The 21,909-nt window shown below is 40.3% G+C and overlaps 1 protein-coding gene, 1 long non-coding RNA gene and 1 other non-coding gene across 11 annotated transcripts in view; 2 read left to right on the forward strand and 1 right to left on the reverse strand.

Moving 5' to 3' along the window:
• Positions 1-21,909, forward strand: part of IQSEC3 (IQ motif and Sec7 domain ArfGEF 3) — a 202,240-nt gene that overhangs the window by 22,855 nt on the left and 157,476 nt on the right. The window lies entirely within an intron of this gene.
• LOC140707941 (U1 spliceosomal RNA) lies at positions 6,580-6,743 on the reverse strand. The gene has a single exon (XR_012088070.2). It is a non-coding gene; the product is annotated as a U1 spliceosomal RNA (small nuclear RNA).
• Positions 6,908-21,442, forward strand: LOC144583138 (uncharacterized). The gene is made up of 2 exons (XR_013536757.1): positions 6,908-16,356; positions 17,997-21,442. It is a non-coding gene; the product is annotated as an uncharacterized LOC144583138 (long non-coding RNA).

Here is a 21,909-nt window from a genome sequence, read left to right on the forward strand (position 1 = left end):
ACCTCCTCTCCTTGGATCATTTTCTTTCTCGAGTGTTGCACTCTGAATTAGAGGGGGAAGGGGAGCTGTAAGGGTGGGAATGGAGACTCAGTTGGCTGAGGATGGAGCAGGGCACCTTCTCCCTGTGCAGCTTCTCTGCTCACAACTTATCTCCCCACAAAGCTTCTTTTCATATGACAATTTCTGAAGAAGCTGGGAGTCTCTCTTCCATATATAGTTTCTCCCCTAAATAATGAATCTTCGCTGTTTGTTACATAATAGAGTGGCAAATGAACAAAGCTTTTCCTTGCATTCAGAAAAGATGGACCTATTCATTGGGCAGAGTAGGTCAGGAGACAGAGGAGAAACTAAATCCAGATTGGCCCTCTTAATGTCCTGTGGAGATCAAGCCTGCCTGGAGGCCAGAGCAATTAACTCCCTCTCCTACTGAGCTTCAAGTGCCTGAAGCAGCTGTTAATCCCTTCTTTAGATTCCCATCTCAGGCATTTCTTTCAGTTGCATTATTTGTACAGTATCCTGTATTCTTGCCACACTGGTGTAAAAAAGGCAAATGGGCCAACATGGAAGAACTATCACAATATTCTATGCATTTCTTTTTCTGGCTCTCTTTCCCACTTACCCCAATTATGCAGTGTTATAATCAGGCAACAACAAACGTTGCTCTGAATTGGGAGTCACAAGAAATATTTGGGTGGCCGTTCTTTGCCTGTGTAGGGATTGTGTTGAGATGCAAAGGAGATGGGCACGATGCCCACTGACGCTGGGCTCTCCAGTGTGGATGTTTCTACTGACCACTTTCCCCATTGGAACCTGGACATTTGGTGTTGAAAAGGAAAAGGCCACATGTGTGCGTGAAACACATCAGGCTCCTTTCTCGCTAATGACAAACCCCAATGCCACTGTATGCAGTCACTGAAGTCAAAGAGAATCTAGGAGTTCTAGGATCCCCTTAATATAAAACCACATAAACAAAGAATTGAGTTGAAAGGGGTGTATAAGGCCATTAAGTCAATGCAAGAAGCAAAATCAAAGTACAGTGGGGTCTTGACTTAAGAACGGCTCGAGTTAAGAACATTTTGACTTAAGAACCGCTCTCATAGGAAAATATTGACTTGACTTAAGTACTTAGATTTGAGTTAAGAACTGAAAAAAAACCACGTGGGAGGCAGGGAAAGTGCAAAATTTGAACTTTCAGTTAGCTGTTGGCCAGTGAAAAGGGTGCCTGTCTGCTTCCTCACTCCTCCCAGCGTTTAGAGAGTGGATTGGGAGACAGTCTTTGGACTGCCTGGTACTGTCCTGCCTGGACTGTATTTTCCCTGCCTTCCCTGAACCTTTCTTGACCTAAGAAAAAAAAGAAATAAAATATCCCCCTCTAGTGGTCAAAGGCGGAATAGCAGCTTCCCATTAGTTTCTATGGACGGAAAAGAGCAGATATGGATCAAATGGTTTTCAATGCATTCCTATGGGAAATGCAGATTTGACTTGAGAACTTTTTGACTTGAGAACCGCCTTCCAATACGGATTAAGTTCTCAAGTCAAGACCCCACTGTAGATTTGACAGATGATGGTCCTTATTTATTTATTTATTTATTTATTTATTTATTTATTTATTTATTTGATTTGTACCCCGCCCATCTGGTCTATAAGACCACTCTAGGCGGCTTCCAATATAACATAAAACAGTAAAATAACACCAAATATTACATAAAACTTACAATAACAAATACAATACAATACAGTCAATTTTCTCTTCAATGCCTCTAGTATTGGAGCGCTCACCTCTTCCCAAGGTAATTGGTTCCATTGTTGTACTGTTTTAACCATTAAGAATTTTTTCCTGATATTCAGTCTAATTCATCTGGTGCCTGCTAAGTTTTAGATGTCCGAGGTTTATGAGCTTAGTCTTATGGCTTTTGGAAGGCAGACAAGCTAATGCATCCTCTCGTATTATTAATAATAAAAATGTCATGCATAAATGTGATATTGCCTAAATTGTGGGTGTTTGTGGGCTAGTCAGTATCTCTCATCTAACCTGTTTTATTAGGGTAAGATAAATAAGCCGCCTAGAGTGGTCTATTGACTAGATAGGAGGGATATAAATAAAATAAATAAATAATAAATAAATAAATGCTTGAGTTCCCTCCTTTTTGAACTCCTTAAGGAGTGTCACTGAATGAAACTGGGAGTTAGTTTCAAGGGAACTGATCAATTTTCTATGTCTCCCCCCCTCCGTGCAAATTTCAAAGCTCTTTACAATTAAGGAATTATGGGGTGCCATGAACTTTAAAATGATGCTATTGGTACCACCGGCATGAAGCAAAAATCTAGAATGACCTTAAGCAAAACTGACTAAAGTGGTTTTGGCCTCTTCCCGGGAGGGTGTCACAGTATGCTGCAAATCAGGTCAGATTTATTACTTGTTTCCACTGAAGTCATAACAGCATAAGGTATGTTGCAGAAACTTGCCAATATTTTGGTAGATTGCAAAAATATGCCAAAGTCTATTAAGACTGGGCATCTGTCTTTCCAGAAGGTATCATTGCTTTATTAGTGAAGCTGCAGGTCAGAAACGAGGCATTTTGAGAGATGGTGCCTGCATACTTATGGGACAGAATCGTCTTGTTTGTGGTGTAAATTGCAATGCCAAATGGCCGTCAGTTAACAAGTTGCTGTTTATACTCTTCATCACACACCAGTCACATGAGTTGGTGTGTAACAAGGAGTACAAGCTTATTAACCAGAAATAATTTACTGCTCTGCAATTTAGGCTATTGCACTTACGTCAGCATAAGTAAACCACAGGATTCTGCTTTTTTAGAATGAAATACAGTATGTGGGTTGGAAGAGTAATGCCCGGGTTGAGATGTGATATTGAAGAGATTTGGGGAAGAATGATTGATGAATGATGGGGAAGAATATTGAATGATGCAGTTGACTCAAGATCACTTGGAAGAACTGTCTGGATGAAAATACAGGATGAGGACAGTCCAAATTGTAGAACGTTCAGCAACTTATTCCCGTTTCTCTTTTTCTAGCTCTTTCAGTTCAATATACAGTATCTATTATACAAGATGGCATCCCAATATTTTTACTGGGTGTTGATATTTCAGGGCTAAGTAAAGTAGACCCATTGAAGAAACAGAACTTAATTGGACAATATGTATGTAAGTTTCATTGATTATTTGAGTCTCATCTAGACTTTGTCCTTACTGCCAAGTGTTTAGAAATCTCCAGAATTATGAGCAACAACAAAGTTCTAGCATGCACAGCTCCCAGCATGCATGGGGTTCTTTTCAGTTCCAAAAAAATATATATTCCCATGAAGGGGTTGATGAGGAGATCACAGCTGGAAAAAAGAAAAGTGAATGCTTCCTGCCCCTTACTCTTTAACTCTCTAATAATCCTTCATTTTATAACTAGGCTTACAGAAAATACCATTGATACCAATTGAAATTAATAATAATAAAAAGGTTAATTGCTGCTCCAGACCATGGCAGTCTGGGGTATCTTGATCTGCATAAGGTGGTGGGTTATATGTATGAATTTTGTGTGTTGTATATATGAGACGTACCGTGGGTAGCCCCATCTGTGCTAGCTTTGGAACCACTACTGGTATGTTGTCACTGGAAGGTTAGCAAGTAGGAAGATTTGGCTCTTGGGGTGAAAAACATCACCCATGTTTGATCTAGATGGATGAGTGCAAAGGTGGGAGTTTATCACCTCTTCCCTCCTCCTCTTCCTCCTCCATCATAAAGGAAGAAACCTTGCTGTAGCTGAACCCAAAATATGACGTCATTCCTGCATGTCAATCAAGGGATAGAGCAGGAGGGGCGGAGTCAGAGTGGCAGTTAGACAGCTGGAAGAGACAGAAGAGAGTTGGAATGAGATAGGGATAGAGAGAAGTAGGGACAAGAAGATGTGGAGAGAGTGCTAGGGTTTAGGAGTAGATAAAAAGGGGTTAAGAAAGGAAATTGAAAGAAAAACATATTGAATAAGCAGGAATGAGCCCATAAGCATAACATGAAGAATATTGGTTGAAAACCTACAATAGTATTGAATACAAGTGATTGAATACCTGATTTATTATACCTGAACACATGAAACAGTTATATTTGATTCTTCTTATACTTTGTTCAATAATAAAAGAATATTTAATTGAAAGCCCCTGATTCCTAAGTTCTATGAGCAGCTCCTGTATGTGCGTGGGAATGGTATTGGTATTAAGAGAATACAGTGGGGTCTTGACTTGAGAACTTAATCCGTATTGGAGGGCAGTTCTCAAGTCAAAAAGTTCTCAGGTCAAATCTGCATTTCCCATAGGAATGCATTGAAAACCATTTGATCCGTATCTGCTCTTTTCCGTCCATAGAAACTAATGGGAAGCTGCTATTCCGCCTTTGGCCACTAGAGGGGGATATTTTTGTTTCTTTTTTTCTTAGGTCAAGAAAGGTTCAGGGAAGGCAGGGAAAATACAGTCCAGGCAGTACAGTGGACCCTTGACTTACAGAATTAATCTGTATTGGAACGGTGGCTGCAGGTCAACAAGTCTGTAGGTCAAGTCTCCATTGAGCTACAGTTCACTGAAAACCAATTAATCCTGTAACAGGCCGTTTTTGTTCCATTTTGGGTTTTTTCTGGTCTGTAAGTCAAATCTCAGTCTGCAAGTCAAATCTTAATTTTGCGGCCAGAGAAGTCTGTACAGTGGGGTCTTGACTTGAGAACTTAATCCGTATTGGAAGGCGGTTCTCAAGTCAAAAAGTTCTCAAGTCAAATCTGCATTTCCCATAGGAATGCATTGAAAACCATTTGATCCGTATCTGCTGTTTTCCGTCCATAGAAACTAATGGGAAGCTGCTATTCCTCCTTCGACCACTAGAGGGGGATATTTTGTTTCTTTTTTTCTTAGGTCAAGAAAGGTTCAGGGAAGGCAGGGAAAATACAGTCCAGGCAGTACAGTACCAGGCAGTCCGAAGACTGTCTCCCAATCCACTCTCTAAACGCTGGGAGGAGTGAGGAAGCAGACAGGCACCCTTTTCACTGGCCAACAGTTAACTGAAAGTTCACTTTTTGCACTTTCCCTGCCTTCCACGTGGGTTTTTTTCAGTTCTTAACTCAAATCTAAGTACTTAAGTCAAGTCAATATTTTCCTATGAGAGCGGTTCTTAAGTCAAAATGTTCTTAACTCAAGCCGTTCTTAAGTCAAGACCCCACTGTAACTCAAAAAGTCTGTAAGTCAAGCCGTCTGAAAGTCAAGGGTCCACTGTACCTGGTGGCAGCGAAAAGGGCGTATTTACCTTTGTGGAGCCCAGAGCAATAAGGGACCACAAGGGGGATCGCCACACTTGCTATTAAGAAGGTAGGGCAACAGCCAGAAAAACCAGGTGCCGAGGGTATGCTTGTGTTGCAGTCACACTAGAACAGCCCACACGCTTCATAAAAGACAGGATTTACTATATAACATAGCTGGATGGGATTTGGAAGCATTAGCTGAGCCGCCTGCAGATGTGATTATCTGATTTGTTGCAAGGAAGCAGCACATTTGGTACTGCTAGAGGAGGGGCGGGTCTTTGTTCATGCAGAACCTGCATCACGTAGAATGATTCATCTTCTTTTCTAAAAATTTATGTAGATTATTAAAAAAAAGTTTTCCCAGTGCCATGCAAGTTACTGTTTCGCTTCATATTTATGAACTCATATCAATGAGAACTTGGCACGAATGTAGAAATGTGACATCTTTATTTTATCCTGCCCATCAAAATGATGCATGTAGGACAATTATTATGTGCCGACCTGCCTCTTTTTTCAAAATACCCTGTATATCCAGGGAGAGATAGGGTGTTATACCCTTTCTGCAGCATAGCCTGTTCTCAATCCCTTCGACTTGGGAATGATTTTCATTTAAAGCAAGTTTAACTATGCCCTGCTAATGGAATTTCTAGCAGATGATTCTAGCCCCACTTCCAAGAATTATCCTGATCTGTTGTATAAAAGAAATATTGAGAGAATCACTGCAGAACAGTTATAGCAAAAGAAGAAGAATTGCATGAGATTTACACCCAGATGAAAATATATACAGTGTTGCCTCACAAGACGATTGCCTCGCGGGACAATTAATCCGCAAGACGATGGGTTTTTTTGTGATCGCTGTGGCGCTTTGTAAGATGGTTTTTCCTATGGACGATTTTTGCAAGACAATATTTTGGTCTATGCTTCACAAGCTCTTTTTTTTAGAGCTATGCTTCGCAAGACAGTCCCCCCCCCCCACTGGAACGTATTTTTCACTCCACAGTGTCTTATGGAGTGAATACTATAAAAAATGGTTCAAAACCTCTTCAGCCACCCCCACCCAGAAGCCTCTCACAGTTCCACCACTGTGCCAGAAGGCCTCCAAACCAGCACCAGAGGCTGCTCACTGTGGCAGCTGCATTGGACCTTGCTGCTCTGCCATCTGAGCTATTGGCTTTCCAGGATCTGCCTCCTGGAAAGCCAGCAGGTTCAATGGGCCTATGGCTGCAAATTTAAATGGCAGAGGATGGTGAAAACAGCCAAGGACCAAAGGGTAAAGAGATTCTAAAAAGACCAGGGAAAGCACAAATGCAATCCCCCACTACCACAAGTTATGCAGTCGAGTTCCCTACATTTGGGGAAATCACAGGGATGAGCACACCCGAAGTGCGATGGATGAGCTTCACCCTGGGAAAACCACTTTGATGATCATGGTATCTCCCCTGCCAGGTATGAGTTGGAATGGCCTCTGAACCTCCTGCCTTTCTGTGCCCTGTCCCCAAAAGGCATAATGACCCCCTGGCTGCATCTCCCACTCAGTACAGGGCTGCACAGCCCCAGTCCCGAAAGAGGCCAAGAGAGCTACTCAGTGTTTTGGGGTGCCCCGCAGGACCCCCATTGGGGCTGGGTGTTCCTCCCACAATCCTCTAGTGCACAGGTGCGCTCATCCCTATGGGGAATTCAACTGCATAACTTGTGGTAGTGGGGGATTTCATTTGTGTTTTCCCTGGTCTTTCTAGAATCCTTTTGATCTCTTTTTCCCTCATCAGGACCTATTGCAAAGGCAGCAAGTTCTGGTGATGTCTTGTATTGCATTCTCCCTCTTTTTCTCCCCAGTGGCAAAGGATCAGGGCAAAAGGAGTCACCATGATCAGGAGCCAGGGGGCTGCTTTGACTCCTTTCACCTTCTTTCTTTGCTCCTGGAGAGAGAAAGAGAGGGAAGGCCATCTGAGACCCACTGCATTTCCAAAGGCAGTGCAGGTGAGGGAATTGCTTTTCTCCAATATGGTAGATTTCAATGCATTCCTATGGGGAACCAACTGTTTTCTATGGATGATTTTCACAAGACAGTGATTTTTTCCCCATTGGAACACATTAAATAGATTTCACTACATTCCTATGGGGAACTGCATTACGCAAGTTGATGTTTTCGCAAGACAGCGATTTCCGCGGAACGAATTAAAATTGTCTTGTGAGGCACCACTGTATGTGCTCCCACCATGGAATTGATGTATGTTTTAGATGCAGCATTTGTTCTCCAAAATGTACCGTGACAAATTTTGTCACTGAAGTTATGAGCATTCTTGTCTCAGTATGACCAGATGAAGGAAAAATATGTGTTTTTCCTTCTTGAAGACCAATTAATTTTTCTTATAATTTGTTGTTGGGGAAAGTTTGGTGTGTGTGTGTGTGGCACTTTTCCATTAAATCGCTTCCACGGTCTCTTTTCAATTTCAAAACAACATCCGCAAAACCAATAAAAGGTTTCAAGGAGCAGCTCCAGCAGCAAAATTGATTTAATTGCACACTTATTTAAGGTTTGAAAAAGATCTCCTCAGAGAAGTAATTTTTTCAGGCGTGTGGCTTTTATCAAATGAGGTGCAGAATAGAATCCTGGCAAGTTCTGCGTGTTACCACAGTGAAACAGGGACGAACGGAAGGTGTAACTCTCTCCCCACAAGCCCCCAATCTGGAAGAGCTCTTACTGCAGGAATTTTTTTAGCATAGTAGCCAGAAATTTTTTCTTCCCATACCTACAGCCTCTCATCTCATACGTGTTTTCCTCTGGTACTTTAGGGATTTTTAATGAGACCTTGGAATACAGTGTAAGATCGTGAAAAATAAGTACAGACCTGTAGAAAAAACTGGAATAGTTGTGCTGACGACAATAAAAATCCAGTCTCGGTATCTTGGTTAATGCCTCAGTGAGGCTGACCCAAAAGGTCAGCGTGTATTTCTGAGTTCACCAGATCTTTTTCAGGGTGTTATAAAAAGCAGGAAGGGATGATGGAGGAGAGGCTTGATCTACAATAATGTCATCTGCTTGACATTTTGCAGTATAATTTTGAGGGAGGGTCACAGACTCATCTGTGTTTCACCTGGTTTCACATTTCATTCTGAAAGGCTTGCTAGGAACAGTAAATGTAACCCCTGATTCTTCACATGGAAAATTCAAAGGAACCCCTCTGAAAACTTGGACCTTCCTTCTTCCAGTGTGCAGTCAAAAGACCTCTTTGTAGGAAAAGAGCATTATTTGGCATGATATGAGAACTTGCAGCAGAGCCTTTAGAGACATGCCTGTTTTTTGTATTGTTATGCCTGATGAAGAAGTTTGCTGATCCCAAAAGATTGCACAGAGAATGTTTTGCTTTTTTATTTAGCTTAACATCTGTATTACTGCAACATGGATTTTAGAATATTTCTAAAAGGGTTCAGAGCTGGGAAAGGTATCTTTTAAAAATAATTTGTTCCCGCTGTTTGTTACAGTTTTTAAGCAGCAAACCTCTGCCATTATTTATCATAATGCCTGCAAAAGGTTTTATTATTTATGTTATGCTCTACAATAGCGCGTATTCCCATAAAATCAATAATGTACAAACATGCAACACAATATTTAACAACAACCTTAATATTATATTGATGTATTCTGGGGAGTTTTATGTACCTAGTAATCACCTTACACTTGATGTTTATAGGCAATGATCAAGCAATTCAAAAAGAACTAACCAACTGCTAACAAAGTTAAAAATTTCAAATAACCTCTTCCTACACGCAATGCCTAGGTTTCCAAATTGCACAGATAGGTTTTCAAACCTCATCTGAATTTGTCTAATTGTGGTTTCATGCAAAGTTGCTGGGGAGTGGGGAGAATTCCATAGCTTTGGAATCAAGCTGGAAAATGCCCAAAGGCTGGTATTTGCTACCTTGTTCATTAAAAGTTATATGTTGTGTTACTGTTGGGTTTTTGAAAACTTGTCTTTAAAAAATAGATGTTAGGATTGAGACGAGAATAATCTAAAAGCTCAAAATAATCAATTGAAAGTGCCTCTAAAGTGGCATAAATAGTATAACAGAAAACATAAATTGCATCAAAAATAAATGCATAACACTCCTTCCTTTGTGAGAAAGGAAGGAATGAAGAAAGAAAAGGAACTAATTTGCTAGAGGTAACAATATTGATTATTGTCCCCTCATATTACGCCATGGGTGGGTGGGAAATGTCCCCCTCATGGCCCCCAAAATACCACCCACCGTTTCTGAGGCTCCAACATCTTCACATTAATTTTTTTTCTGTCTCAGAAAGTTGCCTTCTATCCTGTAGGTGAGGGTGGCAGTTGTGCCCTAGCTGGGCCCACAACACCCAAAATTGTTTTGTTAAGTACATTTTGTGTTGGGGTGGCTTTTCTGTTTAGAAATTCCATTTTAGAGGGCAATATTTCATGGTAGAAGAGAATTGCCTTTTTTTTAAAGCTTCCAAGAGCAGTGATTTTTCTTTTTCAGCCAACCTACCCCCCTCCAATATTTTTTCATGTTGGTTGTGTCTTGGGACCCACAGAATTTGGGACCCACAGAATTCCCTTCTACCGTTACACATAGGGATGGATGAGAATTTCACTTAGTTTGTGGGTTTTTAAAATAAGAATTTTCCAAAGTTTGCGAAGTTCTTCAGAAATTCTACAGAAGAAAAATTGAGATTTAAATAAAGATCCAAATGTGAAAGAAAAGCAGAACTGACAATCCAGAAAGAGAGCTTTTAGGGCTTAGCATTCAAAGTTTGGTTTTGAATCCCTCTCTATTCAACTGTATCTGTGATGCTAAACTACCACTACTTCTTTTTTTAATTAAAGACTTCTCACGTTTAACAGTTGTGTGACAACCTGATACAACAAAGTCTTCTCTATAATGAGATTAACTTTTAATTTGTATTGGAGGTTAAGAGTGGGGCGGTGTGTTTGTTTGAAAACTTTCTAAAATTTGAAAATTTCTTCAGAATTTTGTCAAAATCTACAAATTTTAAAATAAGATTTTCTAATAAAAATAATATGGAAGAAAGTGAAATCAACAGATTCATTCATCCTTACCTAGAGATGGTCTTACTTCCCTCCTAAGTATACCATCAAGTCTTGTAGCTTGTGCCGTCTGTGGTACCTCTTTGCCCAGCTTGGCCATTCAGGAGGCTAAATAAACTCTAGCACAAGAAAACATACATTTCAATGATAGATTTTTATTCCCGTGGTTTGACAGACCCCTAGGCTAATTCCCATTGTCTGATAGACCCCTAAACTAATTCCCCTTGTTTGACAGAACCCATTACCTTCACTAGAAGTACAAATCAGGTGTAACCCAACAGAAGGAGGTGAGAGATTAGAGGCTTTTACTCTATGAAAACAAGGAACATGATAAACGTGGTTTTTCAGTCGTTCTTAAAGCCAATAGAACCAAACAGGCAGAAGCCACTAGAGCTTGGCTTTATGGAAACAGGTGGAAAGGAGATTTTTTTTTCATTTTAACCTCAGTCATGTGGAGCCAATTGCCCAAGTAATTGATCTCTCTCGCTCTCTGTTTTTTCCCCGTTCTGTAGCCAACAGTGAAAAAGAACAGCCATGCCAAAACTCTGAAATGCTGATGACATTGTGACTGAATCTAGCTTTACTTGAAAGAAATCAAGGTAGCACATATAAGCCAAAATCTTCCTGCTTTATTACAGTGGAATAACACAAACTATGTAACTTCTAGGGGCAAATTTCCTCAAGTTAAGAAATCTCCATGAGCATTATTTCTTGCATATTGGGCAGTGTGATTTGGTATATAACAGATAAGTATTTACAGAGATGTCTTAACTTGAGCAATTAGTCTCTAAAAGTTACACGATTTGCATAGCTATGCAAAAGGATTTTGGCCATAAATTTATTCTTACAAGCCCATTCTGGTGTAGATTAGACTTGAGAGGTGATAAATGGCTGAGCTGCAATTTAAATACAATAGATCTTTCCAGTCTACATCTAATTTGTTGTTGCTCCATGTTGTCAAGTCCTCAACTTATGACAACCCCATGAATGAGATATCTCCAAAATGTTCTGTCCCTTCTCATGATGTGCTCCAATCACGATAGCCTCAGTTTCATCATTTTTACCTCTAGAGATAGTTCAGGCTTTATTTGCTCTAGGAGCCACTTGTTCATCTTTCTGTCAGTCCAGGGTATGAACATCTAGTATTGTGGATTGAATGGGGGATCATGGTGGCCACTGGTCAACCAATGCTCCTTAGCAAATAATGTGGCTTGCTTCTTGCGTGGTCCCACTGCTGCCACAATAGTGGTGGCAAGCAGGAGGGTGGAAGGGAGTGCTATGTTGTTCTCTCTTTGGTGCCCAGTGGTGATATCACAAAGAACACCAGAAGCAGAGAGTCTCTGTGAAGTCACTAAACTGAAACTGACTTGGAAACTAATTAGGATGGAAAGAGAGAGGGGCCTTATTGCCTAATAGTCTGAATTAGTCTGAATTATTTTAAACCAGTCTCTCTCAGTTCCAGTGGAGTTCTATCCTGCATCAGACATTTTGATAGGTCATTCTTAAGTTTGTTGAATGCACTTTATTTATTTATATTTTTATTCCTCCCAACTAGTGGCAGAACCACAACCCTAGGCAGCAAACAAATCAAAATAATGGAAAATATTGACCACAATACTATTAGGTAGCAAAAGCAGAGCAAGTTCATAAGCACACACACAAGCCAATTCAGTCGGCAAGATTACTCTGGGATAAGGCCATAAAACGCTATTTAAAAGAACCAGGTTTTAATTTGTTTGCCACTGCTGGCCAGGACTTTCAGGAGCTGCAGTCCAAGAACATCTGACGGTCCAAGATTGGGAAGCATTGCTCTAGATGCTTCAGTGGTGGACTTCCTTCCTTGTAAGAGATTAAACTCAACGGCTCTTGCAGTCCCTTGCAGCACTATAATTTTATGGTTCTAAATTGCCTGCAGACCTTCTAAAAAAGGAATAACAATGAGAACAGTGATGCAAGAACTTATTAAGACAAATGAGTTTTTGCAGAAGGATTTATGTCAGCGAAGTCATGTTCGGGATCCAATGATCATTCTGGCACTGGCAACATCCATTAGCAATTTTGTTCATGAAGGGTGTTAAGAAGGACAGCAGTCCTTCCCCTTAGAAGCATGGGTTGATTAACAAGAACCACAGCAAGAAACTTGCACATAGGCACCACAATTATGCGATTCATGATGCTTCAGACATCAGATTTCGTCTTGCTCCAGATTGTCAAGAGCTGAAAATCTGTGTTTGTTTTCCCCACCTTGTAGATATTTATCTGTGCACAGAAGTCAATCCTTTTCTGTGCAATGTTACATCTGAAAGCAAAATATATTTTCATTTCTTTATAGACGTAAAGCTCCCCCCCCCCCCCCCGGAATAAGATGTATTCCAAAATATTGTGCTTTAAAACCTTCACAGAAAAGAAAGCAGAGATTCTAATGGTTGGGATTTTTCCTTCCTTCACCTACTGTATAAATTTCAATAAATGGCATGTCAGGGAGCTGAGGAGGGATAAACTCCCCATTACAAGTAAATAATCCCTAATACTGGACATCCTATAGTTTCTTGAAGCAAAAAGATTTTTCACATACAAAATATGATCATCAGTGCAATTACATACATTACTTTTAGAAACTTTGATATTTTTAAAGATTTATATTTTGTGTTTTGATTGCGCCTCCTTAGGCCTAAGCTCTTGCATTTTTAGAATGTAATTAGAACATTCTTTTTGTATTTTTTTCTGTTCCTGTATTTTGGATTGAATTCTGACTTAAATATTTGCTTGGAACGTAAGTCTGGTTTTCTGTATTTGTAAGCATTTGTGCCTACAGTTTTCCATAGCTGTAAGACCTTTGGGTGTTTTCAAGAATGTTCAAGTATTTTTGTGCTTTTGGATAGAGACGGGGGTATTTGTACACGAATACAAATACCTCCGCACAGGTGGCAATAACGAGGGTTTGGCCTCCTGGAGCCAGGCTGTCCACTCACAATTCTGCTCCGTGATCCTTACTATCACTCTGGAGCTTGCGATTGGCGAGCCACTCTTTGACCTGGCAGGGAGGTTTGTCGAATACAAATGCCCCCATCTCTACTTATGGAACATAGAAGCAATGTAGATAAACAAAGGTCATAGAATTAGACAAGCTGATGTTGCCCTGGAGTTCATTTCAACAAAGAAAAGACTTGGACCTTGATGTCAAGAAGAATTTTGATATGATGTGAAAAGATGGCTTGATTTCATTCTGGAATTGATCCTTTTGGGGGGATTAATGCCACCTGTGATGAACAGTGACTCCAGATTCCCACCCCCCAGAAGTCTTTTGTAGAGCTCTTAGGGAGAGATTCAAGTGTCAGGCATTCTGACCTGATAATCCAACCTCTGTTTAAAAGTCTCCAAGGAAGAAGAGTCCACTGTCATCTTGGCCAATCCATTCATAGACTATCATTCCTCACTATCTCTTGTCAAGGTGAATCAGCCTAAAAAAAAAAAAAGAAAAAAGAAACTGAGCAAAGATTCTTTACATCTCCATAGGAGATTATAAATGTAAAATACATCAGTATTTCTTTTTCAGTAACTTAACATGTGGAACAGTTCTAGAAATGCATTTTGGCCCTTCTTTAACCCTTCATCCATATTTTCTCAGATGCAGACTGCTCTGCAGTACCTTACAAAAGTCACTATTACAGGGAAAAATATTTCTATTAGGAGTTTGTCCTATTTTTTTAAATGACTTGGCTTGTTGGGTGTCCATTATTTTTGCTTCTTTGCTCTAGAGTCAGATTTTCTGGTGGTTTAGACTTGGCATGCAAGGGAAGTGATGCAGAACTGTGCTGTTTCCCATTCTTCCTCTGATCCTCTGGCTATAGTATTTATCAGCAAAGCCCCTCCCTGTTCAGCATCCAGAGAATTTGTGTATTCAGCAGCAAGTTTCCAATGCAAATAGCTGGTAGAATTATTTTATATCCATCCAAGTCCTTAACTCATGTCGATTAAGTGACTTAATATTTTCTGCCCTGGGAGCATAGATCTTGGAGCGTTATATCAAAGGATTGAAAGAACATTTCTATAGAATCGTTTCCCACTAAATGTTTGCCGCAGACATAGTTCTCACTATTAAGGGAATATTTTTTTGGTCCCAAAGCCGATCTATGGTATTTGTGTTTCTTCTTTCCTGCTACCTTTTCCACGCTGTATTGATGCGAGGTGTTTTCACTTGGCAAAGCTTTATAAAGAGTGTGCCTTTATTGTGCCTTTTGTAGTTTTAAAGCCTTATCTGGCATAAAGGAGCACACACCATCGCAGATGGGTGATACTTTGAATAGCTGCTGTTTTGGGCGGCAGCTCCGAGAATCTCCGATGGCCAATTCCTGCAAGCTGCCCGCCAGTGTCCTTGCCCACAGTTCCCTGACATAGCGTAACTAAGTTTAAAATAATCATTTCTGTTCACAGCTTCTCAACGGCCTTCTTTGGCCACTTGGTAAATCTGGGCCTCAGAGGCAGACTCAAAGCACTAGGGTGGCTGCCTATGCGTTGACCTACAAATGGAGACATTTGTATATGCTAATTTAGATTAATATTTTGAAAAAGGGCTGAGATGCTATAACGTAAACAGGAAAAAAAACCACAGTGTACCTCATTAGACCTTGCTTCTACCAATTTTAAAATTGGATTAGGCAGCCCTTCAGATTGGTCAAAGGTGTGCTATTGTGTCCCTCCAGTTGAAAATCTTGACATCGCTATTTTCTTTTCTTTTCTTTGATTTATTTATTTGCATTTTTATCCCTCCCAACTAGTAGCAAAGCTACTATGTACTCTGGGCTGCAAACACAACCAAACATAACAATAAGAGAAAACAATAACAAATCAGTAGGGAAAACACGAAATTGCAGAACTGTGACAGAGGGGAACTGATAGGTGCAACAATCTAACAGGCAGAAAAACAAAACAAAACAAAAACACAGGAGGTGGATCAAGAGGCAAACGTAAGATTACTTTGGGGTGATCTAAAGAAAGGCTTGGGAGAACACCCAGGTCTTAAATTGCCTCCTGAGACTCAGGAGGGATGGGTGTTGTATAAGCAGCACACAGTGCTTTGCTTTTACTTTTGCTTTCAAATAAACTTTCTTTTCAGGAGTCAGCTTTGTAAAGTAGGATACAGGGCTGCCAAGCAAGCATCAACAGAGAGGGTCTCCAACAGGTGCCTGAGTTTTCTGGACCACAAAATAAATCAAAGGTCTATGCGTTTAAGGGCTGATCTAGCCAGTCAGGAAAACCACATGGCAGAGCTCCTTGGGGTGGGGAAAGGGGTATAATTCTGGGTCAGAGAACAGGGGTTCATTGATGAGGTAGCTGGCTCAGAACTCTCCACCATCTCACATTAAAGGCATTTCAGATAGTGTGGCAGGGAGTTACAACTTCCTAATATTTGAGAGAGAGAGAGATGTCCTGTTGGAACAGACTGAGCTCCATTAATCTGATGTCCTCCAGATATTAATCTACCACCCTTTCTGGAGGTTATGCAAATTGCAGTGCAGCTCATCTGGAGAGTACAAGATTAGAAAAGGGTGGGATAGATAACGTTACAGTAGGTGGACTACTTGTCTAATTTCTGGAGGCAAGACCAAGGAAATGCATTTCCCACTCACTTTTTAAGTAGAACAGCTGCCACTTTATTGCATGGACCTCTAAACATTAGAAGTAGTGGATGGATTGTGCCTTTTTGGGACCAGTGGCATCCATTTTCAGATATTAACATACAACCGTAGTCCTGAGATTACCATAGGCTTCCCCAAGTCAAAAGGTATCCCTAGGGAACCTTACAGCTAGGGGTGGGGGATTTATATTAAAGATTAGTCCATGGCTGATGATGTCATCCGTCTTTATGCATGCAGAACTGCACAACAGGATTCTAGCCGTTGTCTCATCCTTGTCTTGCGAATGAAAAATCCTGCTGGCATTAATGAGCTCTCAAGAGGGCGTCAAAACATGTCAAGATAGCTTGTCTCCTCGAGAATGAGTAAGACAGCTTGTTTTGTCAGCTCCATAAAATGAAGCAGTAATTTGAATATGCATGAAATGATTTCATAGAACCATAATCTTTGTCTCTTGCTCTCTTTTGACATTTCCTCCACATGTGTGCACATTATGCTCTTATTTGATCTAGATTTATTGTTAAAAACTTGTTATGAATTATTGGATATACAGTACTAGACTTCCTTCTGAAGTATTCCTTCCTACAAACTAGAATCCTGATAGTTTGTACAGTGTGCAACTTATGTGACCCATTTTCCTGAATGTTTGTCACACATCTGTCTTCCTTCAGTTATAAAACTGATTGTGTGCTTGGATGGGTAAATGGTTGTGTGATGGGACATGGCTGATGATGTCATTGGTCTTTATACATGCAGAACTGCACAACAGGATTCTGTCTTATTCTTATGCATACAGGAAAGTTTTCAGAGAAAACTTCATAAAAACTTCAACAAAAGTTTTTTCAAGAAAATGGTTAAGGACTTTTTTGGCCATATGCCATCTTCATTTTATTGACCATCGAATCCAATAATTCTTCAGATATTATTGTTACCTTCTACCTGGTTACCTTTTGGTTGTCTGTTTCCTGCAGGGAAAATACATAATTCATGGAGTCTGCTTTCCTGTCGGTGCTGCAGGAAACAGATTGTGTGAGGTCATTATCATAGCCACACAGATGAAACACTAACCATGTGTTAATGACTTGCAACTATGGTGCCTATGGCTACTCTTACGGCAGATCCCATCAACTCAGAGAGACTTGGCCCTACTCATTCATTAGATGAGAGATCTGTGAAGGAGAACAAATGTTTTGATTCCATCAGTGTCACTCAGCAGGTGGCAGTTTCCTCTTTGGTCATGAGGGCTGTGGTCTCCTGAGGTTGCTAAAGGCTTTGTCTTTCTCCAGTACTACCTGCTGCTAATTCCCTTTTGTAGCAGGATAACTGCCCTTTCCCCGCATGAATCTGCCCGTATGCTGAGACTGTCATCTGAGCTCATGATTTGGGTACTCCTGGAAGCACAGCTTTCTTTGCGGTTTCACGCAAATTATAGAACTCCTGCGCTGGGCGCATTCTCCTTATGTCAGCGCTGCTATCCATTTTGGTGTCTCTACATAACATTTTCTTGCTTTCCTGCAGGGTAGATTTTATTTAAATCAGATAGATTTAAATCAAAATATAAATCAACGATTTAACAAAAAATCTGATTTAAACTTTAAAAAAACATATTTTTAATTTTTTAAAAATTGATTTTTTAAATCCATACTGCAATGATTGGAATCATGATTTATATTGATTTGATTTAAATCAAATCCACCCTGCTTTCCGGGCCTTTGTTATGGTAAATACAACTCTAGTTTCAACCTTAACATCTGCATATCTTCATGTGTTTAGATTGGGGGTCATTTTAAATCAATCTCTCTCTCTCTCCCTCCCTCTCTCCCTCCCTCTCCCTCTCTCTCTCTCTCTCTCACACACACACACACAAGTGAGGACTTTTAAAATCACCTCAAATCTAAACACAAGTCTAATTTAGGTTATATATGTTTTATTTTTTGCAGTGCTAATCTCTACATGTGACAATCTTAAATTTGTGAGAACTACTAGTTGTCCTTTTCCTCCTCAGGTACATTTTCTAGCTGCTGCTAGGAGCTGAGGATTCCCATCTGAAGAGGACTGTTCCAGATGAGGCATAGTCTCTTAGTTATTTTTGATGCAAGTGTATTTAAGGACCTGGTCACACAGCCAAAAAACTTGGGATTTGACCTGTGTTAAAAACTGTGCTGATTTTCACGTTCATACAATGAATTCCAAAGTGTGTTTTTATTTTCCCTTGACTTGTATTCTGTTGTTAAGAGGTGACTTAAAATAAATGGCCACCATTACTGGATAAATTATTACTTTTCCATTATTTGGGGGATGGGAACAAATCTTTCACAAGTTAATGCCACAGAAAAGGAAACAAATATGCTTAAGTGAAAGTAATTTGGAAGTTACTAGAAAAGATTGTTCGTCTGCCTCCTAATAGCAATGTTGTTTTCACTCTTTGTTACATTCGGGGGGAAAAAACTCTATACATTGGTTGTTGTGGGTTTTTCGGGCTATTTGGCCAAGTTCTGAAGGTTGTTCTTCCTGACGTTTTACCAGTCTCTATGGCTGGCATCTTCAGAGGACTGGAGTAGGAACTCTGTCCATGCACTGTTGCTGTTTGTTGGATAGTTGAGTATTTATAGTTGTGGGAACAGCTTTTGTTATTTTCAGGAGATAGGGTGATCAGCTTGTTTTTATTGTGGATGTATTATTGTGATAAGGGAGAGAGATTATCTGTCACTGTGATTGATGGGTGTTTTGAGCTGGTCTTTTTTGTGCAATGATCCCTAGTCCTTGTGGCTGGATAGAGTTTGTTGACCTTTGCAGCCTGTATTTTTCAGTGCTGGGAGCCAGGTCTTGTTAAGTTTCAGACTTTCTTCTTTTTGTTGAAGCTCTGCTGGTGTTTATGGATTTCAATGGCTTCCCTGTGCAGTCTAACATAATGCTTGCTGGTCTTGTCCAGTACTTCAGTATTTTGAAATAGAATTTCATGTCCAGCTTGTTTTAGGGCATGTTCAGCTACTGCTGATTTTTCCGGTTGTTTTAGCCTGCAGTGTCTCTCATGTTCTTTGATTTTGGTGTGAATGCTGCATTTTGTGGTTCCATTATATACCTGTCCACAACTGCAAGGTATCCAGTATACCCCTGCAGTGGTGAGGGGTGGACATGAAATTCTATTTCAACAAAAAAGAAGAAAGTCTGAAACTTAATAGCACTGAAAAATACAGCCTGCAGAAGGTGAACAAACCCTACTGAGCCACAAAGACCAGGGATCATTGCACATTAAAGACCAGCCAAAGATACTCATCAACTACAGTGACAGATAATCTCTCTCCCTTATCACAACAATACATCCATAACAAAAACACGCTGATCACCCTATTTCCTGAAAAGGACAAAAGATGTTACCACAACTATAAATACTCAACTATCCAACAAACAGCAACAGAGCATGGACAGAGTTCCTACTCCAGTCCTCTGAAGATGCCAGCCACAGAGACTGGTGAAACGTCAGGAAGAACAACCTTCAGAACACGGTCAAAGAGCCCGAAAAACCCACAGCAACCATCAGATCCCGGTCGTGAAAGACTTTGAGAATACTCTCTGTACATTGTTTTTATCCTCCAAAATCAATTTGTGACAGATAATTATGTGCCTTGTAATTTTGTCCAGAATCCTGTTGGATCATGGCTAATTGCGGCTAATTGATAAGGTGCAGGTTGTGCAGTCAGGCATGTGACTAGACATGTGATGGAGACGCCCCCCAACACCTCACATATTTGTTTCAGTTTGCCCCTGACATGGGACACAATGTGTATTTTTGACACTTTCATGGTTGTGACCCACTTTCTAGCCTTGCTAGACAGAGTAATCCCTCCCGCGCCCTCCAAGATATCAGATGAAGCCCAGGCCTTTTCACATTTGTGAGCCCTTTCTTCATTGTTTTGGTAAGACATGTTTTAATGTAAAGAATGGCATGAACATTTAAAATTTGCTCAAGGCATGTCAGTCATGTGTGAGTTCTCCATGAGGTAGGGCCCCACATTATAAAGCCTGCTCTCCCCCGTACCTATTCTCCCCAATTCCAGAGCCACAACCCCACAGTTGTTCTCTGTGGTTACCATTTATACAGACAAGTGCATACAACCATTTCCCATTCATCTCATACATATTTACTCCCTCTGCTCTCTTTGTCAACCACTATTATATTGCAAAGGCAGCATAATAAACATAAACTATCCAAAGCTAATAATAGTGCATACATCTTAATGTGTATTTAATTCTGCCTGGCCAGTTTGCTTGTTTATTTGTTATAAGTCCTTGAGAAGAGAAAGCAGGCATATTATTCCAGATAGAAACTGGCTTGTGATGATTTTTGAGTGCAGCTAAAAGGGGAAAATATTGTTCCTTCAGTCCTGCTACATGTGACAATAAATTAGTGTTTGCCCAAGGCACATAAAGAGTTAAAGAAGTTTGTGAGAAATTTATCTAGAATTCTGAGATAAGGTAACTATCCAGGGTTCTTGATCCAGAAATATCTGATGAGATGCTGGAACTAGAATGTGTGTGTGGGAGAGAGAGAGACAGATATAGAGATGGAAAGATTCTCTAAATATTGCATTAAAATATATATAAATGTTGTTGGTTAATTATGAATTTCAATTGGTGTTTCAAATGCGACCTAACCCTGACTAGATTTATAAGTATATATTAAATATACAACATTTTTTAAAAGCATGGGAGGAAGCAAATTGCATGCAGGCTGTAAATTATTCTTCTGGTTGCAAACACATTTGATTCATTCTTGGTGTATAATTGAGAAGTGAGTTCTCATCACCACCAGCACATCCCTAGTTCTGAGAATCTATTTGATGAAATGTGGACTAAAGAGAGAGGGGTACATCCTTGCATAATATGCACAGGTTGGAAAATTAGTTTTCCGGGGGGCAACTTGCATCATCCAAGGGCACATGATTATCATGCATTGCACAAATTTTAAAAAAATGTTCATGCCGCATCTGATCTCTTGGAGGGCATCTCCTTTCCCTGTGTTCTCGCCACTTGCTGATCCTGAAGCAGAATGCAAGATAACTCAAGAACGTTTTGTTTCCCATCGTTTTACTGTATTTGGTATTCTTAACAATCTGGCCTTCGACTCTCCCCACAATCCCCATTTGAAAGCATTCATGCCAGTTATGCCCGGTGGCAAGGAAAAGGTTGTCATTTCCCTCTTCAGCACCACAGCAGAGGTGTTTTTCTTCGCAAGTGGAGTGTGAAGGCAAAAATAGCATTTCCTTGTTTGTTGGGACAATGACACTTCCTAATTAGTGCTGAGCCATTAGCCTTGGGTAGATGACTAACACTAGAACACAGGTGAGTCTTCTAGGTGGTGGCCGTGTTGCTGGAACTCAACTCTTGCCCACTGGCCCTGGATGAAAAAGTACTGTATGAGCATTGACTGAGCTTGTATGTATTTATCCCGTTGTCTTTTCAAACAAGATGTCTGTGCACCCTGCTTTACCAAGGAGAGTTCCCTACCTGTTTGAAGGTAACCTCTGCTTCAGAGATAGGCAAGTTCCAACTGGTATCTTGGGGCTAGTGCGCATGTACATATAGTTGACCCATCAACATTCAGTGCAATTGCCCACCTCTGTTCTCCATAAATTGAAGCACACTTGTCTCTTTAGAAGGAACCATAAACGTGAGCATGGCTTTGGTCTTTATAATGCTACATCACATTCAGCTAAGAACATTCAGGCTCTAACAGTTTCTCACTGTAGGGTGACTGACTTCAGCTACAGAAGCCTTAGGCCATCATTTCGTACACAATGTGCAAAGTGTGGCCTGCAGGATCCTTTCCGATGACTCACATCCAGAGGGCTGGTTATTTGTTTTTTTCAGCCCCTGGCACTATCAGACTTCCCTGCCCAATTTTTTTAAAGTATATT

The sequence above is a fragment of the Pogona vitticeps genome, chromosome 5 (genome assembly GCF_051106095.1).
Source record: "Pogona vitticeps strain Pit_001003342236 chromosome 5, PviZW2.1, whole genome shotgun sequence".
In the NCBI taxonomy this organism is placed as follows: domain Eukaryota; kingdom Metazoa; phylum Chordata; class Lepidosauria; order Squamata; family Agamidae; genus Pogona; species Pogona vitticeps.